The sequence below is a fragment of the Sander lucioperca genome, chromosome 2, assembly GCF_008315115.2.
Source record: "Sander lucioperca isolate FBNREF2018 chromosome 2, SLUC_FBN_1.2, whole genome shotgun sequence".
Lineage (NCBI taxonomy): Eukaryota > Metazoa > Chordata > Actinopteri > Perciformes > Percidae > Sander > Sander lucioperca.
The window spans coordinates 29,588,150-29,603,449 of NC_050174.1; the positions used below are offsets into that span (position 1 = coordinate 29,588,150).

Here is a 15,300-nt window from a genome sequence, read left to right on the forward strand (position 1 = left end):
CAATATATCTGCATTCATCACAGGTGAAAACACAGTATATTATAATTTTACAGTTGCAATCAGTATGCCAGTTTCAATTTGTCCTTGAATGTAACAGGACACACATTTTCTGAAATATAAAATGTGACACAGGCCCAGGAAAGTTAATGATCTAGATTGAGTTCGTTGTTTATCAGCTGTCTGAGTTCGATATATGGGGTTAACTGTTTCAAAAATATCATTTGTTAATTTCAGATTATACTCTGACATTAGGTCCACACAGATATGGAACACATCTTCATCACATGGGAAGTCCTTGAACACACACTCTTCAAGGCAAACTTGAACCTTCTCCAGGTCCACATGGTGCAAACAATCTCTGCCTCCGTACAGTTGAGGGACTGCATGCAATATGGAGGGACGTCCATGAGGTGATCGGGAGTTGTGGACTTGACGGACTCTGTGGTTGTTCCAAGTCAATACAACCTCATTAAGTTCTTCCTACGAGGCAAATAATAGTCAGTGAGGCAGATATATAAAAGGCAGTGTATAAAAAATATTGGGCATTGGTGAAGTAGTCCTGACCATGGTTTGTTTAATGTGAAATTTATCTTCTGGTTGTAATATGATGGGTTGGAACAATAATATAGATATCTGCAAAAAGTAATTTGCTGCAGTGCAACTAATGTTGCAATTATATTTTCGCAGCTATCGAAATAAGAAAAGGGGCTTTGGCATCATGCAATTTTTTGCACAGGACAATTCTTAAATAATGTTTACTTATTTGATGCAAAGCTCTGAATACTGTACCTTAACCCACATATTCTTTTTGTCAAAGAGAAAAATAATGTATTCATTTTCTGCACCGAACACATGCAATGACTTTACTTGGTAATTTGTGGCAATCCTTTATTTTATAACGTGACAATTAACCTGTATTGTTTGAAGAAAGCAAAACTGGATCAAGGACTTGTCCAAGAAGTTGTCTGAGAAGTAGCCATCTTCTCTTAGTTTGTCAAATAGGTCCATCCAAAACTGGACACACTCACTTCGCAAGATCAGCCACCAACGTTCAATCCGTTGGTTTCCAGTGCTTGGACCAAAGGTTACACTGTCTGTTTCAGCTTGGTTTTCAGAAAAATGCAAAAAACGCTGCATTTCAGCCATATGGCTATTTTCTGTTCCTAAATCAAGTCTGAGTCTGGCAGGGCACCCACCAGCACTGATCACAGCATCCATAAAGTAGCCAGCGATGATCTTTGGGTCATTGTTTGTTTTGTAAGCTTCAAGCCATATCATCTTTCTGGAAAACCCATCAATGCATCCACTGATTGCAATTCCAAATGGCTTAAGCTTGTCGTAGCCGTCAATGTGCCAGACATAGTTTGGACCACAGCTGTGGTAAACACGCCTTCGCAGTCTATTTCTTGACCTCAGATCAACACCTTCACCATCCATTAACTGTAGCAGTATTCATACTGTTTCTCTGTCAGTCACAATTCCATGTAACCAACATTTTTGGTGCATCCATCTGTAACCATGACACTGACCAGATGTTTCCAGTTGCTGTTCAATGAATGTTGCTACCTCAGCCACAGCAGTTTTATTCTTTCTACGCCAGAGCTGGTTCTTGGCTAATATCCTTTCAAGAGTGCGTTTGCTTAGTAAAATCCCATGTGAATCAGCAAGCAAATGCAGAATCTCGTCTGTTGTAAAGCCACGTTTAAAGTAGTCCTCAATGTACTCACAATCCATTTCTGTGTCTGAATAGGAGAACCTCTGCCAAATAGCTGTTTCTTCAACTGTTAAGTGAAAGTATCTCATAATTATGACTTTTTATCTCATAATTTCGACTTACCAAGGATATATTTTTATTATCAAGACAAGGTTTTCCGCCCTCTTGATCACGTGGCTTAGCTACCCACACGATCTCGGCACCTCCCCCTCTTTCTTACACACACACACACACACACACACACACACACACACACACACACACACACACACACACACACACTACATGTCTGTTTGTTTTGCTTTGTTGTAGTTTGTAACAAGTATATAGATTTATTGATTGAAGAACTATTGATTGACAATAATTTGAAAGTTAAATAAATTCTATTATACTTTACATAGCAGTTGTTTGTGATTATTTGTGTATTTGTTGTAATAACTGCTGGTTAAACAAGTCTGTGCTCGAATTTCACCCTTCCTTTTGTTCCTTCAAAGATACCAGATAAATTAATCAAATTAATTAAGATCTGTATATTAAAGGGAACACCACCTATGAGATGGTTTGACAGTTCAGTTATTGGTCCCTCATTCCAGGGTGGTGCCCCATTTTGATTGTTTGTCAATTTGGTAAAGTTATGAATACACATATTCATAACTTTATTAATATTGAAATAAAAGGGCTAACCCAGTAACGGTATAACCGACCTGCTCATCTACTGTCAACTTAAGATTGACCAACCAGCCTTTGAGATGGTAACTTTACTCCCTGAAAACCTTTCCGCTGTTGCTGTCCTTCCTCTTTTGGTTACAAAAACACTCAAACACAAGGGATGGTCTAGTGTCACAGGGAGTGGGCGAATACACTGAATATGTGGAATATGTTTACCCTATCTCTCAGAGCCTTTCTTATTTTTGTTTCAATGGCAATATTACTATTTGTAGTTTTTCTTCAGGCAGCCCATTATCTGAATATACTTAGGACCATTTTCATTTTTACCGCTACTAGAATGGTGCCTATTTCTGTTTGATCATTCCTATAAAATGGAGACATGATTATGCTTGCATTGATATAAAAATGTTATTATACAGTATCATAGCAGGATGAGGCTCAGACTCATTGGTAAGGTATTTCGTTTGTATGCTAGATGCTACAACTTTGTGGGATGGTCAAGCAGCCTCTCAGTTGGGGAGGGGCATGCTAAGAAAGGGGCGGGGTGGACTGGCCTGGGTTTTTTGTTCTGTGTATAGGTGCATTTGTGTTTGGGCAAAATACATTATTTCTTACTAAATTCAAAGGCAACTATACAATATTTTCAGTGGTGAAGTCAGACATTGCAAGCTTAACTATGGTATAGTTTAGATAACCGACTATCTTTACGAGTTGGAATATACGAGGTGCTAACCACCTGGTAAAGCGAAATAAGATCTTCCTGCACCTTAAGACTCTGAAGTCAGAGAAAAATTGTGACAATGCCAAGCTAAGAAGGGGAGGATTTCAACACATTTTCCACTCTAGTTTGAATGCAAAAAGTCGAGGTCCTGCTATACTTGTACGTAGAGATACCCAATTCCTAAAATCTAAAGTAATATCAGATAAAATGGACGATTTGTAATTGTGCAGGGGAAGTTATGTAATGTACCAGTTATTTTTTAATGATTTCTTTGCCATGCTACCGGAACTAAATGATCACCAGTTAATTCTAGGCGGTGACTTTAATTGTGTGCTGCACCCCACTCTAGATCGCTCAAGCCCTACCAGCAGATCCTATCCAACTTGGCGCAACATATTATTTCCTTCCTCCAAGCCTATGGAATAGTGGACCCCTGGCGATCCAGAAATCCTGATTCTAGACTATATACGCTTTGCTCATGGGTGCACCAATCCTACTCGAGTATTTACCTTTTCCTACTGGATAAGCGCCTCATATCTCTAGTGAGCTCTTGCGATTTTGGGGAAATTGTAATCTCGGACCATAGCGCAGTGGTTTTGTCACTTTGTTTTCCAGAGAATGTATTTTCTAGACACGTGGAGAATGAACCCCCTTTTGCTTTCAGATGAGGAGTTTGTTTCATTCCTTTCCAATCAAATAGACTACTTCTTGGAAATCAATGACACACCTGATACTAGTAAAGGTAACCTGTGGGAAGACATGAAGGCATACCTTAGAGGACAAACAATCTCATATACAGCGAGCATGAACAGAAGGAGGACACAATGTTTGGATGAACTAACATCTCTTATTAGTGAAATAGATCAAAACATGCAGCTAAACAATCAGCTGACCTATACAAGGAAGGAGGAACAGAGGAACTCCACTCAAAATCTATATTTAATTATTACGAATTTGGGGAGCGTGCACACAGATTACTTTTCCACCAGTTAAGGCAGGCAGAAGCAGATGTCTATATTTCAGAGATTGAGACTGCAGGGGGTAACTAACTACTGGCCAACGGGAGAGTAACAATGAGTTAAAAAAATTATTTGAGAAATGATATACATCAGAGGCTATCGGATAACAATTTTTGGATAATACCACGTTGCCAACCTTGGAAAGGCAGGATATTGAGGCCTTAGATAAATTTTATAAAAAGCGGGAAAGCACCAGGCCCCGATGGATTCCCTATTGAATTTTTCAAAAAATACAAAGCTAAGCTCTCCCCATTGCTGTGTGAGGTATTTATTGAGGCATTACAACGAGGTTCTCTACCCTCCACAATGACAGAGGCAACAATTTCTGTTATCCCTAAGAAAGGGAAGGACCCTTTGAAATGTGAGAATTATAGACTAATAAGTCTGTTGGGGATGGATTATAAGATTTTGACAAAATTGTTAGCAGCAAGATTGGACACAGTAATGCAAAAGATAGTGCACCCGGACCAGTCGGGTTTCATTTCTGGTAGACAGCTCTATGGCAATCTGTGTCGCCTTTATAACATTATTTACTCTCCACATGCTACAATTATACCTGAAGTCTTGATCACCTAAGACGCCCAGAAAGCATTTGATGGAATCGAATATGAATATCTATTGGAAGTATTGGAAAGGTTTGGATTTGGCGCCTCCTTCTGTTCATGGATAAGAGTGTGGTTGTCCGCTCTCCCCTCTCTTGTTCGAACTCGCCATCTAACCCCTGGCAGCAGCAATAAGGGGTACTGGACATATGGCATTACGAGGGGAGAGCTGACACACAAATTGGCTCTGTATGCAGACGACCTTTTACTGTTTTTGTCCGATCCAAATGTCTCTATTTCAAAAGTAATGAGTATTATATCAGAGTTTGGGGACATATCCGGTTTTAAGATAAATCCTGCTAAAAGCCTGCTCTTTCCCATTAACAAACCAGCAAAATTTATGTCATTTGAGTCATACCCATTCGAAGTGAGCTGCGATAAATGTACAGTGCCTTGGAGTAACAGTTACCAGAAAATATGGGGACCTCTTTAAATACAACTTCAAACCCGCCCTTGATAAAGCTAAATCTGACCTCCAACGATGGGGTTCCCTCCCCATCTCTTTGGCGGGGAGAATAAATTCAGTTAAAATGTCAATTACTCCTAGATTCCTATTTTTGTTCCTATTTTAATATCAAAATCATTTTTTTTTTTTGTTTTTTTTGTTTTTTTAAAGGTCCCATAACATGCTGCTCTTTGGATGCTTTTATGTAGACTTTAGTGGTCCCCTAATACTGTATCTGAAGTCTCTTTCCCGAAATTCAGCCTTGATGCAGAATTGCAGCCACTAGAGCCAGTGTGGGACTGGCTCTAGTGGCTGCAATTCTGTTGAATTAATGAGCTTTCCTTCGGACGTGCCATTTCTGTGTCTGTAGCTTTGTTTGTAAGTTTATTTGATTAGGACAATGCACATTAATCAACATTTCTGTAAATGCGCCAGTGTTAGCCAGTCAGCTAATTTTCAGCTGTAGTTCTAGTATGCATGTCTTTATGGTGGGAAGAAACCGGAGCACCCGGAGGAAACCCACGCAAACACGGGGAGAACATGCAAACTCCACACAGAAAGGCCCGGAAGGTCCTGGATTCCAACCCAGAACCTTCTTGCTATGAGGCACAAGTGCTAACCACTGAGCCTGAGCTGCCTTTAAATGCTATTGAGGAGGAGAGAGGCAAGGCAAGGTGGAGGGTGGGGGTGTGGCCTTGACCAGCTTGCTGGCCACAGCACCATGTGCTAATGTTTACAGTGGATATATTGCAATGGCTCGTAGAGACGCCGTCGTTAAAGCTTTCCAGTTTGACCCAGAATCTGGTCCGGAGGGAGAAGCACCTGAAGAAGTTGCAACTCAGCGGCTAGAGCAGGATGTCTCCGAATGGTTAGTTTAAAATATTGTGTCTGGATACGGTACTTTAGTTGGTTTGTTTATGTATGCTGTTAGAGTTATTATCATGTAGCTAACGCTCAGAGGTGGGTAGTAACGAGTTACATTTACTCCGTTACATTTACTTGAGTAAGTTTTTGAAAAAATTATACTTCTAGGAGTAGTTTTAAATCACTACACTTTTTACTTTTACTTGAGTAGATTTGTGAAGAAGAAACTGTACTCTTACTCCGCTACATTAGGCTACAATTAGCTCGTTACTGTCAGGGTTTCGGTATTTTGTTCTGAGTTTTTGTTGTAGTCTTGTTTTTCTGTTATGTTCTGTTTCCTGTTTTATTTTGTAGTCTGTCTTGTCTCCCTTGTCTTGTCTACTTTACTTCCTGTCTTTGTTTGTTTCACGCCTTTTTTGATTGTTCCACCTGTTGTGTCACCTGTCCCTCATTAGTCCTCGTTACCTGTGTATTTAGTCCCTGTTCTGTCTTTGTCTCTTGTCGGATCATTTCATTCTGTTTCCCGTACATTCTGTTTGCCTGGTATTCTGTTTCCGTGTTTCCTGTTGGATGGTTCTCTGTGCTGTTGTGGATTCTGTTTTTTTTCATTTGTTCCTGCCTGGATACCTGCCTGAGGACACTTTGTGTAAGACTCTTTTTGTTTAAATAAATTACCTCTACTGCATTTGGGTCCAAACCTAGTCTTTCCTGACTAATCGTGACAGTTACTTTTCTTTTTACCTCTTTGGTATTCTACGTCATTGTTTTTATCCCCCCCGCGTACGCCTCATTTCCATAGACTGTATATAGCTCATTTCTATGTTTTATTTTGACAGAGAGAGAGACTTCTGCTAAAGGCTCTACCACGTGACTGTGTTTCACCAATCAAACGTAGTTGTACAGTCTCGTCACGTGACCATACTCAATCTCAGCGGCGGGACGGGTTAGCTTTACAGTCGTAGCAAAACAAAAATGTCAGAATCAACCATCGGCAATGCAGACACAACGAGGAGGAACACCCCTGGCCTCATATTGAAAGCATGTTTTTTATCCACAGAGGGTTCACCCCAACAAACTCTCTGTACACAGACTTACTAGAGAACCACAGAAATGATTTCTCACTGCTTTGTTTCTGCATGTTTACTCACACACACACACACACACACACACACACACACACACACACACACACACACACTTTGAGAGTTTATGGGCTGCCTTGTTCTAGTTCTGCCTGCAGAGCCTGGTAAAAAGTATATAGGTTTGGAAATTTGTTACTTGTGCTTATTTATTTTATTTTTTATTTTTAAGTACTTGAATTTACCTGGGTTATTTTAATTTAAGCTATTTTGTAATTTTAATTTATTTTGCCTAAAGATGATTATTTTGTATTTTTGTCTGTCTGATTGAATGCTTGTGTTAAAAAATAAATCAGACGTTACTCAACAGTTACTCAGTACTTGAGTAGTTTTTTCACCAAGCACTCTTTTACTCTTACTCAAGTAATTATTTGGATGACTACTTTTACTTGAGTCATATTATTCTGAAGTAACAGTACTTTTACTTGAGTACAATTTTTGGCTGCTCTACCTACCTCTGCTAACGCTAGCCTGCATTGTTGGCTTTTCATGTTGCTATGATTTGCCATTGTTCTAAAGCTGTATTAGCATCTATATCAGTCATATCAGTAATCTTTGTAGTTTAGAGAAGACTGTACTCCGTGGTAGGTGCCGTTGTGGAAAATGTGTTCATGTCCACAGAAGCTGAGAATATTTGCTGCTTGGAGGTACCTCAGGTACATTGGAAACTACTTTGTTTCTTCATGTGACAACTAATTGTGCTTAAAAATGATACTTACCATTTATAATTCTAATTAGGTTCCTGGAAGACTACAGGAGGTCGAAGAACAGCTCACATGTATGGTTGACCATCCTGGATTAGAGCCTGTCTGCTTCAGTGTGTACTCACTGCAGAATGCCAGCCAAATATACAGAGCTGACTATGGTCCTCTACATTTGAGAGGAATACACCAGTAAGTTGTACTTTGTTACATAAGTTAAAATAATAAATAAAGTCTTGACTGTTTATACCACCAACAAATCGTGTGCCTAATTTTCATCCAATAGTGTAGACAGTGTCCAGATTTATTTACATCAGAGTAAATTTTTACAAAACAAGCATTGAAGATGATCCATAGGAGCATAGGAATATTTGTTTCCGAATCCGGTCGTTATTCCAGCTTGTGTGGTCCTGCGCATCCGCAGTTTCCTGATGAGGAAGGCCACTACGTAGGGTTTAAACTGCCCCCCGTTTGAACCTTGACAGAAAGCTGGCAATAACCTCCACCTTGTCTGGCTTCTCCTACTGCTCCAATAGGTCCTAGCGGTGTATGGTGTAGGGTTGACAAAGACTTTGTCAAAAATTAGGTCCATGTCAGCAACATAACCTATATCATAAAACACAAGCGCAAACATTTTTCTTTTTAATTGGTTGGGTTTTGTTTTTACTGTGTTTTTGTATTTGTTTTTTCATCAAGAGAAATAATGATGAACCCTTACCATAAGGTCGGCTGTGTCTTTTGAGGTTTAGCTCTGCACTCTCCTTTCCTAGGAAAGGAGATTTTCAAGAGAGGTACACCTTCCTCCGTTTGGGCCTGTGGTCGGTCCGCATTTTCATTATAATGCATAGCAGCCAGGTAGAGTCTAGAAGTACAAGACAAAACGTGTTAAGATTGACAGATATTTTAGGCTACAATTCCCAAAAGTATTGAGTAAACAAACTCTCTTTTACCTGCACAGCATTCCAATAAAGGGAAAGACAATATTCTTTTGGGCAAAAACTAAGGATGATGGCATGGAAAGCCTCCAATGATGAAGTTTGGTGGTGGGGGCTCAGTTTTGCAACATCCTTCATTATTCTTTTGTTTGTCAGCAACTTCTCCAACTTGTAGAAAGCTGGAGTTGCTGCAGACAATAAGAAAATATCATATTAGAAAACAATACAAACCAGAATATTACAACAATGATCTTTGGTAAATTTCTGAAAGTGACTAAATAACTACAGTGTGTGTGTGTAGCCATTTACTCTTGTCAGTTGTCTTGCAGCTCACATGCTCTCACTTGGGGTAAAGAGGATCCTCGAATGTATGGGTATCTTGAACATGGTTTAGCAATTCTCTCTGGACCAGAGGTTGAGCCAGCTGCAGTCCAGTATATGTGGTTGTTGATGCTTTTCATCCACTTCTTGAGTTTCTCAGTCTTTCTGCTTACTGATTGCTTCTAGTTTCTTTGAAATTCCTACAATGGAAGCAAAATATATTCCACTTAGCTAAGATACTCAAACTGATTACTCTATTGTAGCATTTCAAAATCAATTTCGAAGCATTTGTTACCATTTACTCATAGTGTCACAATTTCCAAGTAATGACAAGTCTTTTCACCAAATGGGAGCTTTACGCAAGCTTAAAAAAAAATCTAACATCAGGTCCTTCTCACCAAAAGGATTATCAGTAACAACTCAAAGAAAGGAAAAGGCTTGAACAAAACTGATAGATTTTGTATGGTATAATGGACTATGGATGTCATTCATCTCCATATTGGCACTGACAATATACCTTTTGCCATGTGCCAGACATCATAGTAATGGGTTATGTTTCTCTCCCTGAGGAACTTCTGTACTTGTGGATGACGATCAGTGACAATGCAATCAAGGTTGACGCCACGCGACTCCAGTAATGCTGGACTCCTCGTCAGGCCCTCTTTTTCCATGTGGCAGCTACCACCAACCTTGTTGCTCTTTTAACACAGAAAAACAATATATTAATAGAAAATGAATTATAGACTTTGATTTTCAAATTACAACCAATAACCCCTTTACAAAATAAATTCTGACAAACTACCTGAACCAACTGAATGTCCACAACAGTGTTAGTATAGAGATCCATCATTGTATAACTCCCATACTTTGCAGAGTGGCCTGTTTTTATTCAAATAGTGACATTAGTAATCAGTATTTAATACTTTGGTATTATGTCTGGCATTTTATTTAGGTCACTCCTTTTAACTTCAAACAATATCTAACCCTTGTATAAACTACACTAATTCAGTAAAGTATCAATACCTGGGGAGTCAGCTCTCATGTCACCACCAAGTATCACTTTTTCCTACTGACTTAGCCGCTGCAGATTCACATCCTGTGTGACTTTCCAGTGGTGAATAACTGCCGGTTCAATGAAAGCTCTGGCATGGCGGTGAAATGTTTCATACCGAAACAACTGTAGCTTCATTGCCTTGAAGACCTGTTGGTGTGGGAGGATAAATAATACATGTAATTTGATCGAAATTGAAGTAATTCACAGTAGGGGTGCACCGATCCGATATTAAGATCGGATATCGGTCCCGATATTGACAAAATAGGTGGATCGGGGATCGGAAAAATGAACAGATCCACGGGCCGATCCAGTTTTGTTAGTTTTTTTTCCCTCTGTCGCATGTGTGTCGCATGCTGGAAGAGTTGAGAGTACAAATAAATAAGAATTCAATACGTTACATCTATGTTATTTTGTCTTAGTTGGGAAAGTAATGTTTAGTTAGGAAAGTCTGGTGCCTGTGTATAAGGTGGACGGTATACAGTTTATTATTAATTCAACAACGGTATCGGATTGGTATCAGTTATCGACAGATACACAAAGCCCATGCATTGGTATCGGTATCGGGACTTAAAAAGTCGGATCGAAGTTCTGCAGCGTCACAGGGAGGAAGGGGGATTTGGTCTCCCGAATGCCATCTTTTATTACTGAGCGGCTAATATAAACCTAGCACAAAAAGTAAGGAAATTTGTGTTTGGTAGATTATTTCTCTGTGGTAACAATGCTTTTTGGCAATAAATCTTATGCCGTAGCAAAGCCTGTTTAGTTCCCTTTCAAAAGGTGCCCCATTAGTAAGGAACATGCATTTGTGGGATGAGCAGCAGCGCTGAGTATATGGGTTGCGCCCATGAAAAATTTGCCATATCTTCTCTGCCAATGCCAAACAGCTTATTCTGCCATTGAGTCGTTTGGTGCCACTCTGAGTTTTGGTGCCACTCTGAGTTTTCTGTTTCAGAAAGGGAGGTTAATCAAACCTGAGAGAGAGGGGTAACTCCAGCCCGTTAAAGAAAGAGAGGTAACTTAACCTCAGAGTCAGTTACTATGGTAACTGAGTCTGTGAACCTAACCTGGTCGGGAGCAGGTGTTCTTCAAGAAACCTTGAGTTTCAGAATCACAATCAGAATCAGAAAGGGCTTTATTGCCAAGTACGTTGCACATACGAGGAATTTGTCATGGTGTTGTTGGAGCATGTCACACATACAAATATAAGAAGGATAAAAAGATATAAACAATATAAGTATAAACATATACACACAGTACGTATTAATAACGATAAAATAAATTTAAATAAATAGTAAAATAAGTTAAACAGTAGTGAAAAGGGACGCTACAGCAGAGTAGGTACAGTGGCATGAGGAGCCAGAGGTGGGGTGTGGAGAGAGTCAGGATGGATTCCGAGCCTTGTTTAGAAGGCTAGTGGCGGAGGGGAAAAAACTGTTTATGTGGCGTGAGGTTTTGGTCCTAATGGACCTCATCCTCCTGCCAGAGGGGAGTGGCTCAAAGAGCTTGTGTCCGGGGTGGGAGGGGTCAGCCACAATCTTACCAGCACGCTTCAGAGTCCTGGTGGCGTATAGGTCCTGGAGCGGCGGCAGATTGCAGCCAATCACCTTCTCAGCTGACCGAATGACACGCTGCAGCCTGCCCTTGTCCTTGGCAGTGGCAGCAGCGTACCAGATGGTGATGGAGGATGTGAGGATGGACTCAATGATGGCTGTGTAAAAGTGCACCATCATTGTCTTTGGCAGGTTGAATTTCTTCAGCTGCCGCAGGAAGTACATCCTCTGTTGTGCTTTCTTGACGAGGGAGCTGATGTTCAGCTCCCACTTGAGGTCCTGGGAGATGGTAGTTCCCAGGAAGCGGAAAGACTCCACAGTGTCAATTGTGGAGCCACAGAGGGTGATGGGGGCAGGTGAGGCTGGGTTCTTTCTGAAGTCCACAACCATCTCCACTGTCTTTAGAGCGTTGAGCTCTAGAGACAGTGGAGATGGTTGTGGACTTCTCTCAGTCTCCTCCCTCTGACACAGCGCGCATTCATTTCCTCATTCATTCATTCAGTCTGTATCAGGCGCATTTTAGCGCAGTTTGTTATCTGCATTAATAAAAAAACAGTGTTGGTTTATTAACCATGTTAGGCAGACTATAAAACGTTTTTGTTCCTAACATGACATTTCCTTTTGTCGATGATCCCGTTGATGAAGAAGCTGTATTACTTCGCAGGGAGTTAAACATATGTCAGGAGATGATATTGAGACCCCAACGATGTATTTTCATTTCCAGATAACTACCTATTTGTCGCATGATGTTTTTTGCAAACGGCAGTTTTCTTTACAACATTGGTGATGCGGAGCATAAAAGCCACTGTATAGCAAAGCGCCGTCAGAAGAATGTGACTCGCTCTGAAACGTGTTTTAAACATTTGTGTAGAGTTCCCTGGACACAAACCAAGAGACATTAAAAAGAAATAAATGATTGTAAATCATAATTCTGTTAATGATGGTGCTGCAACCTCAGAATGGGATTAGTAGTAGCCTAGTTTACTTTTTCGCCCGTAGGATTGCACCTAAATGAAATTATAGGTGTAGCCTACTACCATTCCAGTTTTCACCAATAATATTATAGGTTACCTGTGATTAAATATGAAATTAATAAACTATATTAGAGCTTACACATTGACTCGAGCAGCAGTTTTCTCCCACACCAATTCTCGCTATTTTACAGCAGCCGCTGTGTTGCTTTTTAAAAAACTAAATACATGTTCAAACTCGCTGTTTGTGCGCATGAGTATTTCCGCCGACCAGTTTGTTTATGGTTGTTACCATGGTGAATCATAGTATCATGGCTCCATTCATGCTGCCTTTTTATTGTGGTGGTGCACGCGCTTAGCTCAGTCAACCTACTCCGAGTTGGCAACCATTCCTGGACTATTATAACAATGTCACTTGATACCTATTAGTGCCTATTCTAATATAGATATCCAACACTGCCTTTTTTTAATTACATTTTTTAGTATCATTATTAATATAGGCACGGCATTTTATGTCTCTGTATTTACATGGTGGCTTGCCAGTCTCCGGGGACGGAGGGGTGGATGTGGTAGGATGATTGTTTGTGTTTGTGTTTCTTGTTTGTTCTAAAGATACCAATACAAATAATTCAATAATAACATTGAGTAAAGAAATGGGGCAGTTTTTCAATATAAATGAAAAGGAGGCCTGAGATAAGGACTTAAGGAGAGAGGCAAATGAATAGGCAAACATGCTGGTTAGGAGTGGGGCCAGCTTGACTATAAACTTCCTGTAAAACTTGACAGGAAAACCATCCGGTCCCGGGCACTTAGAACACTGCCGCTCGGGAAACTTCCTCCACTGTTATGGGTTCCTCCAGTTGTAGTTTGGAAGTTGTAGCAACAGCGGGGACAGCAAGATTACAAAAAAACGAGTCAAAGAGTGAGGGGTCCGCTGACTGTTCGGAAGTATAAAGAGTGGCATAAAAGTCCCTAAACTCATCGTTTATCAGCTGAGTGTTGGTCGTTACACCAGTAGGAGTTAGAATTTGGGGGATTTGATTATGCTGAGGATGTCTGGCGAAGTTGATGGGAAAGTAATTTACTCGCCTTATCACCATGTTCATAGTGAGTATGGTGATATTTGAGCAGCATTCCTTCAACTTCAATAGTAGAAAGGTTATGAAATTCTGCCTGTAGGGAGAGGCACTCCTTGTATACTGATGGTAAAGGGGAAGTTGCATAAATGTTATCCAGCTGTAGTATACGGGTCATCAGTTCAGACATCTCCTTTTTCCTCTGTTTTCTGGCAAAACAGGTGTATGACATGATTTACCCCCTAATAAAGTCCTCAAATGTCTCCCACAGCAGGGATGGTGAGAGGTTTTCAAAGTGGGAGGCGGGCCTTATTAGTTCCTCAAAACAGTTTCAAGGGAGGCTGACTGAATGAAAAAATATTATAAAACTAGCAAGTGGATTTGGACACACCCTAAACGCACCTGTGCCATGTGCTTCACACCTTGCGCTTAGATCATTGGGCATTTTTTTTGCAGATATTCTAATGCTGCTCTGAGGGCACCTTATATGAGGGCACCTTATATGAACGCAACATGAACTGGCTGGCGTGTCCAAATCCACTTTTGCTAGTTTGACGGTGGAAAAAAGGGTCAGTGCGCTGGGCACATGGTTCAAAAGGGTTGTACTTAGTGTCTTCATTAATTCATAGGTGTGTTTTGGGAGTAACATGCAATAAACCAATCAGAGTGTCATCTCCCATTCCCTTTAAAAGCCAGGCACGTTTGTACCTTGGCACATTGCTATTATGATGGCGGATTTGCACCGTAATATGTTTATTTGTAATCTTTTGCATGTTTGTGTGCTGCTGCGCTTCCCTGTGTGTGTGTAACAAGCATAGTGTGCGCGCGCTGTGTATAAGCCTAGGCGCATATTACTAATTTGTTGTTAAAATAACAATGAAATGCTGCGCTATTGACTTAAGACAAGGTTTTTGTTGGTCAATGGCGCAATCACTTCCCGTTGCCTCAAGATAGCAATACGCCAATAATTCACCTGAACACACCTCCCTGTAAGACCAGCATGCCCATGGAAGTAAAGATGGACGCAGGTGCATTTGCTATTTAAACGACGCGGGTGCTGGACGAGAAATTGACAGCTGCGTCGATCTTAAACTAGCAAAGACACTTTGCTAGTTTAAGACACAGGTGCCTTAAGAGCAGTATTACAATGCGTGTAGCAAAAATGCCCTGAGAGCAGTATTAGAATTTATGCTGCAAAAATGTCCTTAGAGCAGCCAATTGTAGACCTAATGCCATAATGTGCCCTAAGAGCAGTATTACAATGTGTGTAGCAAAAATGCCCTAAGAGCAGCCAATGAATGTTGCATGGAGATACGGTAAGGTGCCCTGAAAGCAGTATTAGAATTTATGCAGCAAAATTGCCCTAAGAGCAGCCAATGAATGTTGCACTTAAATACGACAAGGTGCTCTAAGAGCAGTATTATAATATGTTTTACTATTATTATTATACTGTTACTGACGCTAAAAGTCCTTTAGCGCTTTAACCCTTGTGTTGACTTCGGGTCAAATTGACCCGTTT

At 40.4% G+C, this 15,300-nt stretch overlaps 1 long non-coding RNA gene across 1 annotated transcript; it reads right to left on the reverse strand.

Moving 5' to 3' along the window:
* Positions 1-9,638: 9,638 nt before the first annotated feature.
* LOC116047645 lies at positions 9,639-10,331 on the reverse strand. The gene is made up of 3 exons (XR_004104441.2): positions 10,154-10,331; positions 9,933-10,009; positions 9,639-9,828 (listed from the first exon to the last, which is right to left on the reverse strand). It is a non-coding gene; the product is annotated as an uncharacterized LOC116047645 (long non-coding RNA).
* Positions 10,332-15,300: the final 4,969 nt, after the last annotated feature.